The sequence below is a fragment of the Bubalus bubalis genome, chromosome 21 (assembly GCF_019923935.1).
Source record: "Bubalus bubalis isolate 160015118507 breed Murrah chromosome 21, NDDB_SH_1, whole genome shotgun sequence".
In the NCBI taxonomy this organism is placed as follows: Eukaryota; Metazoa; Chordata; class Mammalia; order Artiodactyla; family Bovidae; genus Bubalus; species Bubalus bubalis.
Window position 1 is genome coordinate 35495052 of NC_059177.1, and position 16425 is coordinate 35511476.

The window sequence follows — 16425 nt, forward strand, 5'->3', positions numbered from 1 at the left end:
CATGAAAGTGAAGTTGCCCAGTTGTGTACAACTCTTAGCGACCCCATGGACTACAGCCTACCAGGCTCCTCCATCCACGGGATTTTCCAGGCAAGAGTACTGGAGTGGGGTGCGCCATTTTTCTTCTCCGTTTAAATAAGCAGATGTACTTATTTAATTCTTGTTTGAAAATCTGGCTTTCAACTTAGACTATTCTTAATATTTTATTATAGCTATACTTAATATTTCATGTGTTGGCTCAGAAGTCTTGTGTCCAAGGCTACAGATAGTACTCTAATCTATATTAGAAATTAGATACTCTATTTTCTTAAATGATTAAGAAGTCACAAGAGTTATGTATAGCTTCTCAACTATTTTTTGAGGAAGAGATATGTAAGATCAAGTTTGAGAAATCAAACCGCCAGTTCACTGCTTCCACTGGATTCTAAGAACAGGTTTCAGTCAGTTCAGGACAGTTACTAAGTCATGTCTAACCCTTCGTGACCCTATGGACTGCAGCACACCAGGCTTCCCTGTCCATCACCAACTCCTGGAGCTTGCTCAAACTCGTGTCCATCGAGTCGGTGATACCATGCAATCATCTCATCCTCTGTCATCCCCTTCTCCTCCCACCTTCAATCTTCACCAGCATCAGAGTATTTTCCAATGAGTCAGTTCTTCACATCACCTGGCCAAAGTATTGGAGCTTCAACTTCAGCATCAGTCCTTCCAATGAATGTTCAGGATTGATTTCCTTTAAGATCGACTGGTTTGATCTCCTGGCAATCCAAGGGACTCTCAATAGTCTCCCAACACCACAGCTCAAAAGTATCAGTTCTTTGGTGCTCAACTTTCTTAATGGTCCAACTCTCACATCAATATATGACTACTGGAAAGACCATAGCTTTGACTAGATGGACCTTTGTTGGCAAAGTAATGTTTCTGCTTTTTCATATGCTGTTTAAGTTGGTCATAGCTTTTCTTCCAAGGAGCAAGCATCTTTAATTATTTCATGGCTGCAGTCACCATCTGCAGTGATTTTGGAGCCCAAGAAAATAAAATCTGTCACTGTTCCCATTGTTTCTGCATCTATTTGCCATAAAGTGATGGGACTGGATGCCATGATCTTCATTTTCTGAATGTTGAATTTTAAGACACCTTTTTCACTCTCCTCTTTAAATTTCATTAAGAGGCTCTTTAGTTATTATTCGCTTTCTGCCATAAGGGTGGTGACATCTGCATATCTGAGGTTATTGATATTTCTCTCAGCAATCTTGATTCCAGCTTGTGGTTCATCAGTCTGCCATTTTGCATGATGTACTCTGCATATAAGTTAAATAAGCAGGGTGACAGTATACAGCCTTGATGTACCCCTTTCTTAATTTGGAACTAGTCTGATCTTCCATGTACAGTTCTAACTCCTTGACATACAGATTTCTCTGTATACAGAGAAAAAGAAAATCTGCATACAGATTTCTCAGGAGGCAGGTAAGGTGGTCTGGTATTTTCATCTCTATAAGAATTTTCCACAGTATGTTGTGATCCATACAGTCAAAGGCTTTAGCACAGTTAATAAAGCAGAAGTAGATGTTTTTCTGGAACTCTCTTGATTTTTCAAAGATCCAGCGGATGTTGGCAATTTGGTCTCTGATTCCTCTGCCCTTCCTAAATCTGACTTGAACATCTGGAAGTTCACAGTTCATGTACTGTTGAAGTCTTGCTTGGAGAATTTTGAGCGTTACTTTGCTAGCACGAGAGTTGAGTACAATTGTGTGGTAGTTTGAACATTCTTTTCCATTATCTTTCTTTGGGATTGGAATGAAAACTGACCTTTTCCAGTCCCGTGGTCACTGCTGAGTTGTCCAAACTTTCTGGCATATTGAGTGCAGCACTTTCACAGCATCATCTTTTACGGTTTGAAATAGCTCAACTAGAATTCCATCACCTCCAGTAGTTTTGTTTGTAGTAATGCTTCCTAAGGTCCACTTCCTAAGGTCCACCTCCTAAGGTCCACTTGACTTCGCATTCCAGGGTGTCTGGCTCTAGATGAGTGATCACACCATTGTGGTTATCTTGGTGATGAAGATCTCTTTTTATAGAGTTCTTCTGTGTATTCTTGCCACCTCTTCTTAATATCTTCTGCTTCTGTTAGGTCCATACCATTTCTGTCCTTTATTGTGTCCATCTTTGCATGAAATATTCCCTTGGTATCTCTAATTTTCTTGATGATATCTTTAGTCTTTCCCATTTTATTGTTTTCCTCTATTTCTTTGTATTGATCACTGAGGAAGGCTTTCTTATCTCTCCTTGCTGTTCTTTGGAACTCTGTATTCAGATGGATTTATCCTTCCTTTTCTCCTTTGCCTTTCTCTTCTCCCCTTTTCCCAGCTATTTGTAAGGCCTCCTCAGACAACCATTTTGCCTTTTTGCATTTCTTTTTCTTGGGAATGATCTTGATCACGGCCTCCTGTACAGTATCATGAATCTCCGTCCATAGTTCTTCAGGCACTCTGTCTGTCAGATCTAATCCCTTCGATCTATTTGTCACTTCCTCTGTATAATTGTAAGGGATTTGGTTTAGGTCATGCCTGAATGGTCTAGCGGTTTTCCCTACTTTCTTCAATTCAAGTCTGAATTTGGCAAGAAGGAGCTCATGATCTGAGCACAGTAAGCTCCTGGCCTTGTTTTTGCTGAGTGTATATAGAGCTTCTTCATCTTTGGCTGCAAAGAATATAATCAGTCTGATTTTGGTATTGACCATCTGGTGATTTCTATGTGTAGAACCGTCTATTGTGTTGTTAGAAAAGGGTTTTTCCTATGACTTCAGTATTCTTGCCTTGAGAACCCCATGAACAATATGAAGAGTATGAGAAGACTAGGTTTAGTTACATTATTAGCTGCGCTTAGTCACTCTTGTCTGACTCTTTATGACCCCATGGATGGTAGCCTGCCAGACTCCTCTGTCCATGGGATGTCCCAGGCAAGAATACTGGAATGGGTTGCCATTTTTTTTCTCCAGATCCTCCCGACCCAAGATCAAACCTACATCTCCTCTTCTCTTGCATTGTAGGTGGATTCTTTACCCATTGATCCATTGTAGTTTGCACATGCTCCCAAATCATAGTGGTTTCAGTATCACAGAAGTTCATTTCTGTCTTATATAATGGTCAAACCTATAATAGTTCAGGGTTAATGTGGTGCTTCTGTGGGGTCGTGAAGTTGGGTTCATTTCATTTATTACTCTGCTGTTTGCAACATTTTGTCCTCCATAGCATTCCTGCTAGTGGTCAGGGGACCATGGGAGTGCAGGGCTCTGCTTTTTGTAGACATGTCTTAGAAATTACACACTCTACTTCTGCTCACATCTCATTAGCCAGACCTCATCATATGGTCATAAGCAGATGCAATGGAGCACTTTAATCAGAGCAGCCATATGCTCAGCTGAGAAATTTGGAGGATGCGGGGAACAGGTATTTAGAAGGCATCTCACAGTCTTTGTGATGAGTATAACTTTATCATTTTGTTTAAAAGGAATCTTGAGACAAACATTTTTTTGAGATTAAGTGAAAAATCCCCTTGATGGTACCAAATATAAGTTAACCAGATAGTTTTCTCCTTTAAGTATTTTCCTTGTTATTAATCATTTATGTAGTTTGTCAAAAAGTGTTACATATAATTTTGCTGATAATGAAACGTTTTTGTTGGTTAGTTGCTAAGTTGTTTCTGACTTTTGTGACCCCATGGAGTATAACTCGCCAGGCTTCTCTGTCCTTGGGACTTTTCAGGCAAGAAAACTGGAGTTGGTTGTCATTTCCTCCTCAGGGGCATCTTCCTGACCCACGGATCGAACCCGTATCTCCTGCATCTTCTGCACTGACAGGCAGATTCTTTACCTCTGAACCACTTGGGAAGTTCAGCATACGTTCATATTCATAAGTTCATACATATGAATATTCTTTACAGAATAAGTATAAAGCTAAAATTAGGAAACTATGTAAAAAATAGGGAGATTTGGAGTATAATAGTTCATTTCTCAGTCTAACGAAAAGTTGGCTCTTTACATACATATATGCCTAATCTTGAAGAACGTATACCATGTTATTCTTGTAGAGTTACTTTTACTTGAATTTATCAAACTTGTTTGCTATACTCAGAAAATATAGACAAATAAAACTGTAATACCTCTTGTCAGAGAGTACTGCTGTACAACATTTGATTTTTAAATAGTAGTATATATATGTGAATATATCCGTATATAGAAATATATACATATAATACCCACAATTACATAAGCATTTGACTCAGAGATCTTAACTGCTTCATAGCTTGAATTTTTCCCATGTGATCTATATTTGATAATGTAGGATGTTCATGCTTCTCTTGTCTTGTTGGGAGATGGTGTTTGCTGTGACCAGTCCGTTCTCTTGGCAAAATTCTGTTAGCCTTTGACCTGCTTTGTTTTGTACTCCAAGTCCAGCCTGATGTGCCTGTTACTTCAGGTGTCTCCCGACTTCCTACTTTTGCATTCCAATCCCCTTTAATGAAAAGGGCATCATTTTGGGATGTTAGCTCTAGAAGGTCTTGTAGGTCTTCATATAACCGTTCAACTTCAGCTTCTCCAGCATTACTGATCGGGACATAGATGTGGATTACTGTGATATTGAATCGTTTGCTTTGGAAACGAAGAGAGATCATTCTGTTGTTTTTGAGATTGCATCCAAATACTGCCTTTCGGACTCTTTTGTCAACTATGATGGCTACTCCATTTCTTCTAAGGGATTCCTGCCCACTGTAGTAGATATAATGGTCATCTGAGTTAAATTCACCCATTACAGTCCATTTTAGTTTGCTGATTCCTAAAATGTCGACGTTCACTCTTACCATCTTCTGTTTGACCACTTCCAATTTGCCTTGATTCATGGACATAACATTCCAGGTTCCTATGCAATATTGCTCTTTACAGCATCGGACGTTGCTTCCATCACCAGTCACATCCACAGCTGGGTGTTGTTTTTGCTTTGGCTCCGTCTCGTCATTCTTTCTCGAGTTATTTCTCCATTGATCTACAGTAGTGTATGGGCACGTACTGACACAGGGAGTTCATCTTTCAGTGTCCTATCTTTTTGCCTTTTCATGGGGTTCTCAAGGCAAGAATACTGAAGTGGTTTGCTATTCTCTTCTCCAGTGGACCACGTTTTGTCACAACTCTCCACCATGACCCATCCATCTTGGGTGGCCCTACATGGCATGGGTCAAAGTTTCATTGAGTTAAACCAGGCGGTGGTCCATGTGATCAGTGTGGTTAGTTTTCTGTGATTGTGATTTTCCTTCTGCCTGCCCTCTGATGGAGAAGGATAAGAGGCTTATGGAAGCTTCCTGATGGGAGAGACTGACTGAGGGGAAAACTGGGTCCTATTCTGATGAGTGAGGCCATGTTCAGGAAATCTTTAATCCAGTTTTCTGTTGATCGGCTGGGCTGTGTTTTCTCCCTGTTGTTTGACCTGAGGCCAAAGTATGGTGGAGCTAATGGGGACATCACCAGATGGTCAATACTGAAATCAGATTGATTATATTCTTTGCAGCCAAAGATGGAGAAGCTCTATACAGTCAGCAGAAACAAGACTGGGAGCTGACTGTGGCTCAGATCATGAACTCCTTATTGCCAAATTCAGACTTAAATTGAAGAAAGTAGGGAAAACCACTAGACCTTTCAGGTATGACCTAAATCAAATCCCTTACGATTATACAGTGGAAGTAACAATAGATCGAAGGGATTAGATCTGACAGACAGAGTGCCTGAAGAACTATGGTCGGAGGTTCATGACACTGTACAGGACACAGGGATCAAGGCTATCCCCCCAAAAAAGAAATGCAAAAAGGCAAAATGGTTGTCTGAGGAGGCCTTACAAATAGCTAAGAAAAGAAGAGAAGTGAAAGGCAAAGGAAAAAATGAAAGATATATCCAACTGAATATAGAGTTCCAAAGAATAGCAAGGAGAGACAAGAAAACGTTCCTCAGTGATCAATGCAAAGAAATACAGAAAAGCAGTAGAATGGGAAAGACTAGAGATCTCTTCAAGAAAATTAGAGATACCAAGGGAATATTTCATGCAAAGATGGGCACAGTAAAGAACAGAAATGGTATGGACTTAACAGCAGCAGAAGATATTAAGAAGAGGTGGCAAGAATACACAGAAGATCTATAGAGAAAAGATCTTCACGACCCAGATAATTATGATAGTGTGATTGCTCATCTAGAGCCAGACATCCTGGAATGTGAAGTCAAGTGGGCCTTATGAAGCATCACTATGAACAAATCTAGTGGAGGTGATGGAATTCCAGTTGAGCTATTTAAAATCCTAAAAGATGATGCTGTGAAAATGCTGCACTCAATATGCCAGCAAATTTGGAAAACTCAGCAGTGGCCACAGGGCTTGAAAAGGTTAGTTTTCATTTCAATCTCAAAAAAGGATAATTTGAAAGAATGCTTAAACTACTGCACAGTTGGACTTATCTTACACGCTAGGAAAGTAATGTTCAAAATTCTCCAATCGAGGCTTCAACAGTACGTGAACTGTGAACTTCTGGATGTTCAAGCTGGATATAGAAAAGGCAGAGGAATCAGAAATCAAATTGCCAACATCCGCTGGATCATCAAAAAAGGAAGAGAGCTCCAGAAAAACATCTATTTCTGCTTTATTGACTATGCCAAAGCCTTTGACTCTGTGGGTCACAACAAACTGTGGAAAATTCTTAAAGAGATGGAAATTCCAGTCCATCTGACCTGCCTCTTGAGAAATCTGTATGCCCATCAGGGAACAACAGACTGGTTCCAAATCGAGAAAGAAGTACATCAAGGCTGATATTATCATCCTGCTTATTTAACTTATATGCAGAACACATCATGTGAAATGCCGGGCTGATGAAGCATAAGCTGAATCACGATTGCCAGACTAAATATCAGTAACCTCAGCTATGCAGATGTCACCACCATTATGGCAAAAATCGAATAATAACTAAAGAGCCTCTTGATGAAAATGAAAAGGAGAGTGAAAAAGGTGGCTTAAAACTAAAAATTTAGAAAACTGAATAATGGCATCCTGTCCCATCACTTTTTGGGAAATAGAGACTGAGGAAATGGAAACAGTGAAAGACTTTATTTTTCGGGGTTCCAAAATCACTGCAGATAGTGAATGCATCTGTGAAATTAAAATATGCTTTCTCCTTGGAAGGATAGCTATGACAAATCTAGACAGCATAGTAAAAAGCAGAGACATTACTTTGCCAACAAACGTCCGTCTAGTCAAAGCTTTGATTTTTCCAGTAGTCATGTATAGATGTGAGAGTTGGACCGTAAAGATAACTGAGTGCCGAAGAATTGATACTTTTGAGCTGTGGTGTTGGAGAAGACTCTTGGGAGTCCCTTGGACTGCCAGGAGGTCAAATCAGTTAATCCTAAAGGACATCAGTCCTGAATAATCATTGGAAGGACTGATGTTGAAGCTGCAACTCCAATACTTTGGCCACCTGATGCGAAGAACTGACTCATTGGAGAAGACCCTGATGCTGGTAAAGATTGAAGGCATGAGGAGAAGGGGATGACAGAAGATGAGATTGTTGGATGATATCACCGACCCGATGGACATGACTTTGAGTAAGCTCTGGGCATTGGTGATGGACAGGGAAGCCTGGTGTGCTGCAGTCCATTGGATTGCGGAGAGTTAAACACGACTGAGCGACTAAAGTGAACTTACCTGTCATTCATACTACATGTAAAAACCATTTTGCACCACTATTAAGGTACCTATTTTATGGATATTTTAGAATCGATATAATGAGTTCCAATTTTGAATATTTAGGCTGTGTCTGCACTTCTGCCATTCTAAACAATACCATGATGAATATTTTTGTGTACATAATGTATATTTTTCTGAATATTTCCTTGAGACAGGTTATTACATGCAGAACTGTTTGGTGATGGGATTTATACTTTTTTAAGGTTTTTGATAAATATCATGTTAATACAAATTTCCTTGTCTCCTACTCAACCCTCGAGTTTTATCTTTCACTTAAATCTATGATAATCTGATAATAAATATAGTTAATTGTTTTAGTAATTGGGAAATTGATTCTAGTTATTTAAAATTATTTTTCTCCTTTGATTTTATCCCTCACTTGGAAATAGTGTCTCTTTGTATTTGAGGGGATTATTTTTATTCATGGTTTGCTCATGTTGTGTGTTTGTAGATGGTGGTATAATTGAGTTCTCCCTTCATTCTTCCACTCCATGTGGTACAATTTATCCTTTCTTATTGGTAATGAGTCTGCACTTGGATACCTCATGTTCTGTGCTTTCTGTCAATAGCTACCTGTTGTATCTAAGGATAGGCAGCAATTGGTTGGCCATAGGGAATGGAGATTGGTAAGCTTTGTGTGGGCCTGCAATTCTTTTTGTTAGATTGTGAGTTTGGGAATCACATTAGTGGACCATCATTTTAGATCGCTTTAATATATCCATCTGTTGGTGAATTACCTCTATTTATCTTCCTCTTTTCATTCTTGTTCTTTTCCATAACTTGTTTTTCAATTAGAATCTCAGTGTCTTTCTTTCTTTTTTTAACCTACTGAAGTATGATTCTGAAAGAATTCCTGTCTTCTTTTCTTTTTGGTAAACTTGGGGAATTAAGACTGAAAAACTTCTTTTTTCCCTAATGAACAAGAAATATAGTAGCCCTGGTAGTTTATTTGGGAGAGTCACAGTTTATTGAATGCCTGTAGGCAATTCACATATACATAAAGCTCAAGATAAACCATTGTAATTTTTGCAGTTTCCTCTCTCTTTCTTTTTTAAGGTAAGAGACAGGGAAAATAAGACCCTAGAGTAGATTAGAACAGTGGCTGTCCTGGAATATATCATTTGTCTCACAACTGGATATGCTGATGCCAGTGTTTAGAGTAACAATTTCTGTCAAAGAATATCTTTTGAAAACTGTCAATATTAGTAATTCAGTAATTCACACATTCCATCTTAACTGGGGGGTCTTTCAGTAGTAGAATCTTAGTGCAAATTGCCGCTTTCAATGGAACTCCACAAATATGTCTTTACTATAATTGTTACAGAGTTATTTATCTTAACAAGTATGAAGTTCTTTGCTATGATCCATCCTGCTTATAAACAAGATACTGTTTTTCATTCTTGAGAATTACATTTCAGAATTTTTTCGACTATTTTTTTTAGGCAGAAAGTTTCTAGTGCAACTTCTGCATGCATATGCTTTTTTAAATTGACTTTTAATTGGAAAATGATTGCTTTACAATGTTGTTGCCTTCTGCCATGCTGCTGCTAAGTCACTTCAGTCGTGTCCGACTCCATAGATAGCGGCCCACCAACAACATAAATCAGCCATAAGTATACGTATGTCCTCTCCCTCTTGAACCTCCCTCCAATACATATGTTTTTGAAACACTATTTCCAGCTTGTTTGGTTAACACAAAATCCAGCTTCAAAAACCATTGTATGATGAGGTACATCATAAAAAATTACTTTTTATGATTTTCACTGATGTTGGGGCTCCTTTTTAATATATATGTTTTACTTGTGCTCTTCTCATGAGAGTCCCTTGTTATATTCGCACCCAGTCTTCCACTTTTTTAGTGTAGCTAGGCCCATGAAAAGACGGGCATTTTAAAGAAATTGGAGAGATCGGCAGATGCGTAAGCTGCTACTGTGGGCTTCCTAACTGCACTTGAGATGACTTTGGGCATTTTCTTCACGGAGGTGATTGGTGCACATTTTCTTTGATCATTTTTTCCTCGTTCTTTTGCTTCCTTTTTCTCCCCTCCCCGCTTTTTTGCCCACTGGGGAGCGTCTCATTTAGTTTTAATGGGTTGGACAGCCAAAGTTCTCTGACTTCTGCTGGGAGAATGTGTGACTTAAGCTAAACCCGTAAGACCCTTCCAAAAGTTAAATACAGAACTGAGTGATGTGAAAACTTATTCACCCAGAGGTGAGAAGAGACCATGGCTCCTGCTTCCTAGATCTTTAGAGTTATTTTGTTACCTGTTCTTCCTGAGGCTGTTTCTTCAGCCTTTTAGTTTTTGGTCACACAATAAATTGCTTTTTTTCTTTTACATTAGCCAGAGTTGGTTTCTGTTGCTAACCAAAGAAGCCTATTTGAAATGTACAATATACAATTGTACAAATGTACAATGAACAATTTCACAGTGGCTCAAGGGCAGCTAGTGCAGCAGCCAGGGAGCCTCCAAGGAGGGTATTTACCTAGCTGCCAGGAGCAAATTCACATTAGTTCATTTCACAGAACCATGAGTTAGAATGAACATATATGAATTTATAAAAAGAAAGGCTGCTGTCAACGTGCAAGCTTAATATAACATATTAATGCTTGCCTATGAACTGTGGTGTTGGAGAAGACTCTTGAGAGTCCCTTGGACTGCAAGGAGATCTAACCAGTCCATTCTGAAGGAGATCAGCCCTTGGATTTCTTTGGAAGGAATGATGCTAAAGCTGAAACTCCAGTACTTTGGCCACCTCATGCGAAGAGTTGACTCATTGGAAAAGACTCTGATGTTGGGAGGGATTGGGGGCAGGAGGAGAAGGGGACAACAGAGGATGAGATGGCTGGATGGCATCACCGACTCGATGGACGTGAGTCTGGGTGAACTCTGGGAGTTGGTGCTGGACAGGGAGGCCTGGCATGCTGCGATTCCTGGGGTCGCAAAGAGTCGGACACGACTGAGCGACTGATCTGATCTGATCTGATTGGCAAGCCATGTGGAATTCAGGAATTTCCCAAATAGAAGACTGCTTGATGAATAGGGTAAGATAGTTGTATGATCCACGATAGAAACCTGATTTCCTCTTGATAATGCTTGAATGGACTCTGTCAACCCATAGCCCTTTTCTTTGCTAGATTTCCATAGGGTCCCATGCCTTTTTAACCACTGTCTACTGTGAGGAAGAGAACTTTGAATTTCCTCTCCCACCCAGGTCACCAGCAAGGAAAAATACAACTAATTTAGAACGATGTGAAGAGCTGAGGTGCTCCACCATAAAATTGAGAGCACATTCTTCTTTAAATCTATACTTTCTTAAGGCTAAGTCGTATCATTTTATAAAGCTACTCCAAATGTAAGATGAGCTTAATACAGCTGCATTATGTTCTCAAGTTCCTGGGACTTAAACCATGCTACCTGGATTGGACTCTAAATGCTTCTGAATTCTTCAGTGTATGTTAGAGAAAACCTCATGTTCATGCTCTAATGTGGCCATTCACAGTTGCTGGCCCAGAGGAGCAGCTTTAGTCTCTACTTCCTTTTTATCCTATATTCCTCTCAAGATCTTGGAGGAAACTTGACAATAACACCTCTAGATTAGAGGCTGAAAAAGGACCCAGCCTTCCCAGAAAGATAGCTTGAGTTGATTTCCCCAGATGTTTTCTGTGTCCAAGACTAGAACGTCTTAGGACCGTTGCTGCCACTGATGTTTATTTTTCTTTGCTGTCACCTTCCCTTCCCTAAGGATTGTTATAATAAGTTTACCTGGTTTCCCTGATTTTAATCTCATCCTTTTACTTAATTTTGTTGATGTCATCAGAATAACTTTTCCAAGAAATTACTTTGATCCTTCTGGTTTCCGTACTCTTTCTGTCTGTAGAGGAGCTGTATAGCGCACTGGTCTGGAGCACAGGTTCTGAAGTTTAAATGTTTGGGCTGACTGATTCTTCTCTTGGGTAAATTACTTCCCCTCACAGTTGCATGACTTCTTCATCTGTAGAGTGGGGGATAGTTATAGTACTTAGTGACTATTGAGAGGATCAACTATGTTTGATATTAAATATCAAAATGGCCTTTGTTCTACTTTTTAAGGCTAAAGTTGATTACCGTTTCTTAATCACTGGTATATGCCATGTACTGAGCTAAATTTTGTTAATATGTTGTGTAATAGCTGTCCTCCAAGGTAGTCTTCAGCTCCATTTTTCATGTAGGAAAATGTCGGGTTACTTAGCTGGGGAGGTGGTAGAAGAAAAACTCAGAGCACGAACTGCCCTATCCACACTGTTGCTCTTGGCTCCTCTTGGAAACTGCACTATATGAAGTTCTGACACCCTGGCCGTGGTCGTCCAGCCAGTAGTTTGCCTACTTGTGATTTTCAGTGTTGCATGCTCAAGAATTGCGCCATATATTATTTTTCTAATAAATGGAAATGCTCTAGCACAAATTTTTAAACTACCTAGGGAAAAAAAAAAGACATAATTTCTTAGAATAGAATTCCTCCATATCAAAAGACCAAACAATGTTTAAATACTTTAAAATAATTTGTAAAGTTGACTCTATTATTGAATCATTTTAAAGCAGATTCAGTGGTACATCTTGGCAGTTCTCATAAAATTTCAGTCTATTTAGAAAAGAGGGTCATTCTGGATAATGATTTTGTAGATAGAGAATTGAAGACAGAAGGTTGTTTATTGACTTGCCAAAGGCCACCTGGTAAATTAACAACAAAACTTGCTTTACAGCCGTGTTTTCCAGCTCCTTCTGTGCAGTTTTCTACCCTGAGACCATCTTGTCCTTTAAGGCAAGAGAGTAATTTAAAATTTATATGTGATGCTTCCTGGGAAACCAAATCTGTTTGAAATTGTATTTGGGAGGAATTGACACATCTGCCAGGCAACATCTGTGTGTGGATTTCAGTGATGAAGGACGAAGACATATAGGTGCCTAGAAATTGGTTATTAATATTTTTTAAATGTTGGGATGTCTATAGTGTGCCGGTTATTTGTAATCTTGACTTCAGGCTTGATATGAATCTGCTGTTCCTTCCACCTGGGAGAATCCACACCATTTCTGTTTCTCATCCTTCTCAACACACCTATTCTTGTCATAGTCCTAGTTTAGGTCTCAGTGTCAAACTCTTTCTCAGAAAATCCAACCCTTATTCACTGCTCTGATTCTTCCTCATCTGACCTCACTTCTGTTCTTCAAATTTCCCCCAATTCCCATTTCAGTTTCTTCCTCCCTTTTAGGGGCCAATGTGTCAGAACTTGACTTTGAATCATGCCTATGGATTCTCCTGCCCAAAACGTATTGTCCTTGGTGAAATCATGGTCATCAGAATCTTCAGATTCAGTACATTCTACTACTGGCCACAAAACCATCCAGTGTTCCAAAGTAAAAAGCACCTTCATTCACTTGGAGAACCTCTCACAAGAATCATTTTTTTTAACTTGTTACTTATCCCAACCATTCCTAATCACGTAAACATAGGACACTTTTTTCCTGATCAGCACTACCCATCTATATTATTTAATTAATTCTGTAATATGATTCTTCACTTTTAAGAGTGAAGACTGCATGGGGACAGGTTCAGTTCCTGTCTTGGTCATTGTTACATCCGCGGGGAAGTGTGTAACACAAAGGAGAAGCTTAGTAAATATTTGTTGTATAAATGCACATTTTGATGAGTGTGTGCAAATGGGCAGTGGTTGAGAGACTGAGGATGAACGGGAGGGTAGAATGATGAATCTGGGCATCAAGGAGCTTCCAGTCCAGAGGAAGAGAAAAATGGTGAATGATAAAATTCATTTACAGGATCACTGAACTGAGGGTCAATTGGCAGATCAAGGAAAGGGATGACTTGATAAGAGAATGAGAAGTGATTGGTCCTAATTGGGCTGAGGAAAGATAAGGTAGAGCTCACAGAGTAGATGAAATTTTATTTGGTCTTGAAAGATAAACTGATTTAGGAGGGTGGGAAGGGTTCGAAAGCATGACAAATTGCTGTTGTATTTACGCATCCCTGGATCCCTCGTATGATTTCTCTCCTGTCAGGATAGGAGACAGATCCTACGGCTGGGAATCAGGGAACCTGAGTTTGTTGCTGTTTATCATGGGACCTTGCTCACTGCTCTGTATTTCAGTTTATTTGTAACAGAAAGGTATTACACATGAAGTTGAAGGACTCTTTCTCCTCTAGAATTCTAGGATGCCACTTTGTCCTCTGACTCACCTGAGAAATGTGCCTTTCTATTGTGACCTTTCTTTTCTGCACGTCATGGAAAATGTCAGTGAGGAATTAGGGTTGTGTCATGGTCCTCTTTGTGGCTTGCTGAGTGCGGACCTGTTCTAGTGTTTCTCTGGTTTTAATAGGTGAGATGTGCAGTTAGAGCACAGGGTGGGTAGTGGGATCACAACCTCTTGGGTTCTCCTTGGATCGGCCCAGGTCTCCAGGTCAGGGTTTTGTCAGGCTGAGTTGGGTCCACTTGACTTAGTGGAATACTGATGGTGAGCAACCCAATTGATACAGACTTGGTCATTCTCACTTCCTACATGTGGATTTGGAAATGCATGGCCTTTTGACCCACAGCTGCTGAAATTCCTTCTTGCACATGAGTTCCTGGGAGAGATATCAAGTTATGCAACAAGTGGAAGCAGGGGTCTGAAGAAAGGAATAAGGCTGGAGTTGAGCCCAAACTGCAAATATTTACAGGGTATATGTGGCCTTTGCAGATCTAAAATTATCTTATGTTAATTATACTATATTTTGAGAACATTGAATGTCCTGAGTGTGATTTTGTTTTCATATGAAATTACTACATTTCTACTCTTCTTCCATGATAAATTGAGAAGTTTGGTCATTAGATAATCTTTGATACTTCTTTAGTTATAACATGCTATGAATTTTATAACATGCTTCATTTATAATGAAGGTAGGTGTTAAGAGTGAGTAGGTAACAGAAAAAGTGGGATAGGGGAAGCATCTCCTCTTTGTTAAAACATCATTACCTTGGCACTTCCCTGGCAGTCCCGTGATTAAGACTCTGCAGTTCCAATGCAGGAGGCATGGGTTTGATCCCTGGGTCAGGAAGAAAGTAGTAATCTTGCATTTCTCTCTTCTTCACTTTTTGCCCTCGAGAAATTTGCTTTCTGGTGCAAAGAGAGGAATCAACAATGATGAACTTCCAGGTTGTGAAAACAATAGTGCCATCTGGTTAATTACCTTTTTTGCTGTGTGGATTTCTTCTGTATTTTCTGGGAAGCAAGTGTTCAATATATACACAATAAATTGTAGGAGTTGTGTGTCTGTGTATCTATGATTCAGGTTTGATTTAATCCCTCATTTATGATGGCAGGGATCTGTTTGTGAAATGATGAATTGCAAATGTTCATCTTTTTTCTTTATTTCTGAGATACTAATGAACTTTGCATGTAAGGCTTGCAAATTGTGAGATCCAAAGAAATAGATTAATCCTTTTGTAGAGGAAAACAGAAAATATTAATAATCAGATACCATTAATTTAGTGAGTCCTTAGTATTTGCCTGCTAAGAGATTTAGAGATATCATTTATGCATTCAGCAAATATTTAATATCTGCTTAGTTTGTGCCCAGGTACTGTTATAAGGTATTGGCTGTTTACTGGTGAACATGACTCAATCCCTGTCCTTATAGACATTAGGGTGAAGAAGAATTAAAATCAGATCCAGAGATGTTTCATTGTCCAAGAAAATGATGAAAATGTAGACGATGAAAGTGATGTGACATTGTTGAGATGTGTCCTGGACCAAGAGTACTTTCCTAATCGTTAGTTCAGGAGTTAAAACGATTTCTCAAACTTGTCTTTGATTTTCTCTATTGAAGAAAAATTAAGGCCATTTCCTCCCTGCTTAACCTGCTGAGATGGTTTAGTATGGACACCTCCCTGTGATCTGTGACTGTCAGCTGTTCTTCAAGTTCTCATTTGTGAGGTGTGTAATGCTTACTTTTATGGCACAAGCATTTGATCCTCCCACCCCGTCTGTTATAAAGATCCTTGTTTGGGTACCATTCTCCAGTATTTCTTGTCCATAATTGTCCTGCCAAAGCATAGCTCCCTTTCTGTGATACGACTTCCAGATCCCTGATGTTTTAGCTGATATGTAACCCTTGGATTCTCTGCTGACAGAAAAGGTGAGATATTGTATATACACACTTTAGTCCACAGTGGCACGCAGAGGGTCACTGAGGACTGCTATGATGGTGATAACCACTGCCAACACCACCCCCGCCCCTATTATTAGTACTGTATGGGCTTGCTAGGGAATTTTAATTTTTCTTCTAAGTTTTTTTTTAATCATATGGACAAGCCAACAGCTGATCTCATGTATCTGTTGGGGTTGATAAGGGGAAGGGTATAGGGGAGAGGAGGGACTGGGATAAAATGTGAGATCTGGGGCCCATCAGACCCACTTGTGCAACTTATCAGGTGTGTAATGTGAAGACAAGTTTTGTATCCCTTCTAAGCTGGTTTCCTTATCTGTAAAATGGAAATAATAATAACCATAAAATGATGTTGATTACTTATTATGAATCAGACATTTTACTCAGATTGTCTACTTCGAACCTTTTAAATAACTCCTCTTTGAGTTGTAGGAATCGTTATTATTTCCAAT

At 39.4% G+C, this 16425-nt stretch overlaps 1 protein-coding gene across 16 annotated transcripts in view; it reads left to right on the plus strand.

The window, feature by feature from the left end:
- Positions 1-16425, plus strand: part of MAGI1 (membrane associated guanylate kinase, WW and PDZ domain containing 1) — a 642924-nt gene that overhangs the window by 142373 nt on the left and 484126 nt on the right. The gene's annotated exons all lie outside the window — the stretch shown is intronic.